The sequence below is a fragment of the Triticum aestivum genome, chromosome 6D, assembly GCF_018294505.1.
Source record: "Triticum aestivum cultivar Chinese Spring chromosome 6D, IWGSC CS RefSeq v2.1, whole genome shotgun sequence".
NCBI lineage: Eukaryota > Viridiplantae > Streptophyta > Magnoliopsida > Poales > Poaceae > Triticum > Triticum aestivum.
Window position 1 is genome coordinate 494,698,328 of NC_057811.1, and position 7,246 is coordinate 494,705,573.

The window sequence follows — 7,246 nt, forward strand, 5'->3', positions numbered from 1 at the left end:
GTGTAAACCCTAATACTCTTCAATAAAGCTTGGGTTTACTGCTAAAAAAAACATACGCGCCACAGCGAGTGAAGCAGCGGCGACTCGTTGGACCGGTTTGTTGTACGTGCCGGAACGGCCCTCTAAAACACGACTCGGTGACAAGTAATTCGGTTTCGGTAAGTACAGAGGTGGAGAATTCTGACTGAGTTCACGAAATTACAAATTACAGTCAAGTTAGTCGTTGCGTAAATACAAAATCAAATTGTTTTGGTTGAATTATTATTATTATTATTATACTCATGCAAAATTCAGTTTTTTTAGGTGATGCAAAATTCAGCTCCATTTTGAGGCTTTGCCCCAAAACACAAAAAAAGAAGTTCATTTTTCACCCCCAAATGTAGCTCGAAGGACAAATAGCCCCCCTAACTCAAATTTGGTATGATTTTAACCCTCAAATCCTTAAAACTGGGTAAATCCCCCCCCTAAGTGGTTTTCCTTTGATTTAAGGTGGTTTTGGGACAAGATCATCTGACGTGGCATGGTATTTGGATGCGTAGACGGAGTAAAGCTCGCTTGCTCGTCATGCACGTCGCGTGCCGCCGCCTGTACGCGTCGTCGTTCCCGCTGTTCCTCATGCTCTACGCGCTCCCCGAGGGCGCCGGCGATGACGGCACATCCTTTGCGGCCTATGACCCGATCGCCGCGCGCGCGGTGGGACATGCTGCCGCCCTGGCACTTTGCCACCAGTCGTTTCCCTCCCGCCGGCTGCCGCTCCAGTCCGTGGCTGCAGCAGGGTGTCTCGTCCTCGTCATTTTTTTTTCTTTTCGAAAAGGGGACTCCCCGGCCTCTGCATCAGAACGATGGATACGGCCAAATCGTCATGGGGTTCACTTAGATGCTCCACCCAGCGCCTTGTAGCCCACTCGTGTTCGACCCGGCCACTGCGCCCATGCCGCGCTGGCTGGTCGGCCCGCACAGGTTGTGCATGGCTGGCGCAGCGCGCGGCCGCGTGTTCATCGTGAGAGGCGTTGGCGCTGGGTACGACCTCGTTGTCGCGCGCTCCAGCGCGATATCGGACCCCGCCACACCGGCCGTCTGCGCCGTGGGAGCCGCTCAAGCCACTACGGGGCGGGCGGAAGGTCCGCATAGTCAACCCACGCTGCAGCTGCGGCAAGGAGGGCGCCATGTTCAACCTCGTGACCGGTCGGTGTGAGGACATGCTGTCTGGCATGCTCACTGGATGGAAAGGTCCTGCAGTGGCGTCCGTGGATAATGGCGACACGATCTTCGTCATGGACTGAGGATTTGGTTGAAGAGGTAAACCATGTACGAGGAGAAAAGCAGGGTTGGTCTACAACGACATCCGATCCATAGCGAATGAAGGAAAATGAATGAGCAAGGATGGACTGGTCCGATGCAACCAAGAAAAGTTGATTTGGTGCCACGTTTTTTTTTTTTTTTTGCGAAAAACTTCCAATCTATTCAGCTTCAATCATGGCAGTCAAATGCCCAATAGACTTCTAAAACCGCCTAAAATCTGACAAGTCAGGAGCAAAACCACCTAATTAAGGGGGAGATTCATCCGGTTTTGTAGATTTGAGGGTTGAAATCATACCAAATTCCAGTTCAGGGGAGTATTTGTCCATCAGGACGCATTTTAGGGTGAAAAATAGACTTATATTTCAAACACAAACAGTGCCATGAGCGATGTATGGGCTTGCAACGTGGGCTGTGAGGGCCTTGGAAAGCGCAATCAACAACGTGGTGACTTACAAACCCTAGCTAATTTAGGCCGCACCCATCGGCGAGCAAACTCTGTTTCCTGTCGCGGCGGCGCAGCGGGTCGAGCGGCGGCGACGATTCCGTGCAAGCCCGGCCCCCGCGCGGTGACGTCGGTGCAAGCCTCAAGGTTCGCTAGCTCATCCATCTCAACTCCCAACGCTGAAACTTGGGGTTTCTGTCAGGTCAGGTAGACTGACACTAATGGCAACACTGAAACATGGAACCAAAGGTGTTCAAGGCACTGCTTAGCTTCATCTACACAGACTCATTCCCTGTGATGGACAAGGACAGTGTCAGCATGGAGGAGGATGCAATGGTACAAGCCATGGAAGATGGGCAACAAAAAGAGGCAGTTTTAGAGGATGAAATGTTGCTGCAATGGCTTCAACACTTGTTGGTAGCGGCTGACAGATATGATGTACAAAGGCTCAAATGCATCTGCGAGAAGCACTTGTCTGAGAACATAGGTGTGAGCACGGTGATGTCCGCTCTTGCTTTTGCCGAGCAGCACCACTGCCGGGGATTGAAGGAGGCGTGCTTCAAGTTTATCCAAGTCCAGCCCCCCTCGTGCTTGCAAACACTAATGGCAACTAATGGCTGGGATCATGTAGCTTCGACCTATCCCTCCGTTTTGAAGGAGCTCTTTCTCAAGTTTGCTTCAAACCAGCGCAAGTAAGACTCTGCGTACGGTACGCTATGGATGTTCCTTAGTTAGACCTGAAGTGACATGCTTTTGCATGTTTGGCATCAACTAGAGAGATGGTAATCTGCGTGTATTGCTTCCTAGCTAGTCGTTATATCCTCATACAATTCTCTCCATTATCTGTCTCGTATACTGTTGCTTTGGTTATCAAGAAGAACAATGTAGATGTTTTGGAAAGGTATTTTATGGTCCTGGATTTAAGGGAAATAATTTTTTCAGTATTATAAACGACAGCGTCAGTGTGAAATCTTTATTGAGTACCTTGGAACCTTCTCCTGGGTGCTCGACGTACTCATTGGGTGGCGCTCCCCATCAGAGTGGAAGGTCGGAGCTTGAAATGTTTTTGCTATGTCCAATGCTTTACTTGTCCTCTGTACCTGAAAATATTACTTTCATCCTGTTGTATTTTCTATTTTGGAGCACAGATGATTGCCATCTACTCAGAAAAGCTGGGGAAAAGCACATATGAGTGCACAGGCAGGGTTTTAATTTTTCTTTATATAACAAATATCTTTTGTGCAACCTACTTGGAGCTACGCCGGTGTTGATGTCTGAGCTAGTCTTGCTGTGTTGGCTGCCACATTTTTTCCCTTCCGTCACTGATGGGCTGGCTGTATAAATTGAATAATTTTTCTGAAGGTACCTGCCTTTTGTGTTTCACCTTGTACTGTAGATGCCCCTGAAAAAGCAAAAGTTTAAAATGCCTGTACATTGATACATTTTCCAGTCGATGTTATCGAAATTCGGTGTTTTTGCAATTTCCGAGCATCTAGTTGCAGTTGTGTGCACTTATCTACTCGTTATTTCCAGTGGGATGGGTCCAGATTTTCAACACAGCATATTATATAATTTTTCTTTATGTAATTAATATCTTTTGGCTAGCTTAGTTGGAGCTGTGCTGGTGTTAACATAGTTCACTGTTTTACCTGAATACTGAATATTAGCACCTTTAAAGATATTGTTCATCAGGGTATGCACAATTGCGGGACATATTATGTTTTTTCCAAACCAACCAAAGATTTTTATTTATTTGTGCCCCTTTATTAGTTAATTCTGGATAGATGTTTTTTTGTTTGTGCTGCGAAATAGAAACACAACTACACCACTGGTTTTTCTGGAGTGTCGATTTATTCACCAGGGTAAAGCTTATCATGATGAAGCTTGAACACATTTTCCTTGGCGGGATGTACTATGTGAACATAAGGAAAATGTTATCTGTCAGTTTGTGGAAAAACACGGGGAGAACTTTTTGATTGAGTTCAATGGTATTCTTTTTTGTTTCAGTCAAATGCATTTCATAAAGGGATAAGTATATTTTTCGTCATCGAACTCTTGCGAAAGTCTAGAAATCGTCCCTCAACTTCAAAACCACTAAAACTTAGTCCCTTAACTATTTAAACCGGATAAGTTTCGTCCCTTCAGGTGGTTTCAGTATGATGTCAAACCAGTTTTGATTAACTGGCCACGTGACCTGATTTTTACCCCAACTCGGTCCACTTCCAGCGTGGCGGCGTCGTCACCACTACCAACCTGCTCAACGCTGCCAGGATCGCATCATGCAGGACTTGGCACACGTCTTCAGGACCTCCTCCTCCCATGCAAGCACGTTCAGTTGTGCTCTCAACTGCACAGGATTGGCAGCGCTAGCTAGTAGGGGTAGTTAACTGATCTTTAGCTAAGGTTGTTGTACAGCACGGCAAAGATGTAAACCTGTGCGATCTATCGATTCCTTGAGCTCTTGTTCTACAGTAGCCGTGGAGGCCAAGTTCAGTTTCAGCCTCATCGACCAGCTTGAGAAGCAGAATCCAGTGTACATTTGTGAAGCTAACAAGGCTTGCACCTTCTCCAGCGGTGCTATTTGCTGGGGCAATGACAAGTTTGTGAGAAGAGATGCCCTCGAACGATCATCGGATCTAAAGGGTGATTGTTTCACCGTCCGGTGCGACATCATGGTTGTTTCCAAGGATCCCAAAACCGAGGATGCTGGGGGCACCCCTTCTGACATGCACCAGCATTTTAGCAATCTCCTTCAAACCAAGGTGGGTGCTGATGTGACATTCGAGGTCAGCGGCGAGAGGTTCGCTGCACACCGGTGTGTGCTTGCAGCCAGGTCTAAAGTCTTCATGGCACAACTCTTTGGCCCCATGAAGGAGACATCCACCGTCATACATATCAAAGACATGGAAGCAAAAGTGTTCAGGGCTTTGCTTAGTTTCATCTACACAGATTTAATTATTACCCGTGATAGAGGATAACAACATGGAGGAGGATGAAAAGTCACAAGTTCTGGAAGGAGGGCAAGTAGACGAGGCAGTACAACATGAAATGAGGCTGGGATGGCAACTAATGGCTGGGATCATGCCTATACCACCTATCCCTCGGTTTTGAAGGAGCTCTGTGTTAAGATTGCTTCAAACCGGGGGAAGCAAGACTCTTTACACGATATGCAACTATGCATGTTCCTTGGACTTGTAGTGTGATCTTATGCATTTATGGGATTCTCTAGAGAGATGCGTGTTGCTTTTGTCTCTTCATGTAATGTCCCTGTATGCTGAACCAGAAAAATCCAACTTATGGCCCAATTGTCTCTGTCGAAATGATGGTCTGTACATTCAGCTATGCAATTGTCTCTGTCGAAATGATGGTCTGTACATTCAGCTATGCAATTGTCTCTGTCGAAATGATGGTCTGTACATTCAGCTACGAGCGTCACTATGCAAGTTCCTTAGCTAGTTGTCTCATATATTTCTCTGTGCATTAGTTGTCTCATATATTGTTGCTTTGTGCCTTTGCTAGTTATTTTGTAGGTCCTTTTCTAGTGTTTATATCAAGAAAAATAGTGTCCATGTTTTTGGATCTGCATTTTATGAACCAGGATTTAGGGAACTTGGAAGACAAGACGAAGGTCATCAGGATTCCTGGTTACCGTGAACAGCCAGGGTTTCAATTCTTGTGCCCTGTACCTAAATGTATGATATCCATTGTGGTGATTGTTTGCTGTCAATTTTGGCGATGAAAAGCTGGGGATAGATTTGAGTCCATGTACAGGGGCTATGCTTTTCTTTATATAATAATAAGTATGTTTTGGTAGATTTGCTTCGAGCTATGCACAGCTTAATATAGGTGTGCAACTAATTGAGCTTGCAGGAAACCAGGGGATATTTTTTTTAGAAATGGAGGAAGAGCCCCGGCCTCTGTACCTGGACGATGCATGCAGCCATTTTATTAATTATTCACACAAGACCTTACAAAGTAATACAAAAGTAAGACTAAAGCCACCGTCTAGGCAACATCTGTCGCTACTCCTATCCAATTGATGAAGGGATGCTGATAGTCTGGGTCTAATACCAAACGGACCTCGCAGCCAAACCTACCATTTAAGACCTGAGGTCCCATCCAGGACGCCTGCCAGGTATGGGGCACCCATCGGTCCGGCACACTACTCAACCCGGACGCCTGCCTGGTATGAGGCCGCCGCAGCCACCTGCCACCAATCCATCTTCAGAACTGTACTGCTGCATCTACCTTGCCCGGTCTAGCTACCGTCGACGCCACCACGACGCCAGACCGCGTCACCCTCCTGCCCGAGTCTATCTCCGCGCATCGGACGCCGAGTCACCACAGCGCCATGCCGCCGAGATCCGCTACCATCAATGAGTGAGATGAAGCACCGCTCCACCAAAGAATCTGTCCTCTGGTCCCTCGATCACGTGTGCACCTCCAAGAATGACGCCCCAAAGAGGGAACGACACTAGAGCGCCGCCGTCATCCGATCATCCGATTTAGGGTTTCCTCCGGAGGTAGCAGAGAGTGGCCTTGAACTTCTCCACGGCGATGCCTTCAAGAAGGAAACGATGCAGATAGCGTTGCCACCGCCGGCCTTGGCAATAGCCAAAAGCAAGTTTTCACCCAGATCTGTTCGAAGGAATCCAACTCCCGTGCACGGCCGCCGCCACCACCAGGCTAATCACTCGCCGCCGCCGGCACCTCCACGATGCCCAGAGGCCGCGAGACTCGCCGCCACCATGCCTGGGCCGCCGGCCACCGCTGCCAACACCAATCCCACCATCCACCGGATCTGGGCAGGGATCCTACACTAGTAGAAAAAGGGGCATCTGTCCTGGTTGGTAAGGGCATTTTGACCCGGTTTTTGAACCGGGACTAAAGGGTCGTTACTAATGCCCTAGCCCTTTAGTCCTGGTTCTTACACGAACCGGGACAGATGGGCCTCCACGTGGCCGGTGCGGCGAGCCCAGGCAGGAGGGCCTTTGGTCCCGGTTGGTGGCACTAACCGGGACCAATAGGCATCATCACATTAAAACCAAAGTACATACATAGTACTCATCTAACAACATATAGCTCTCCAGAGCATCTAATTATTAAACCATACATTGAAACTATGTAAAACATTTCAATGCGAAAACAAATGCGATCATAATCGCAACCAAGGTAACAATTGATCCAATGGCATAATGATACCAAGCCTCGGTATGAATGGTATATTTTCTAATCTTTCTAATCTTCAAGCGCATTGCATCCATCTTGATCTTGCGATCATCGACGACATCCGCAACATGCAACTCCAATATCATCTTCTCCTCCTCAATTTTTTTTATTTTTTCCTTCAAGAAATTGTTTTCTTCTTCAACTAAATTTAACCTCTCGACAATAGGGTCGGTTGGAATTTCCGGTTCACATACCTCCTAGATAAATAAAATCTATGTCACGTTGGTCGGCATAATTTTCATAAACAATAAATGAACCAATAGTTACAAAGAT

General features: G+C 47.2%; 1 pseudogene; it reads left to right on the forward strand.

Annotated features, from left to right (window-relative positions):
- Positions 1-564: 564 nt before the first annotated feature.
- On the forward strand, positions 565-1,283 carry LOC123142832 (F-box/kelch-repeat protein SKIP25-like; annotated as a pseudogene).
- Positions 1,284-7,246: the final 5,963 nt, after the last annotated feature.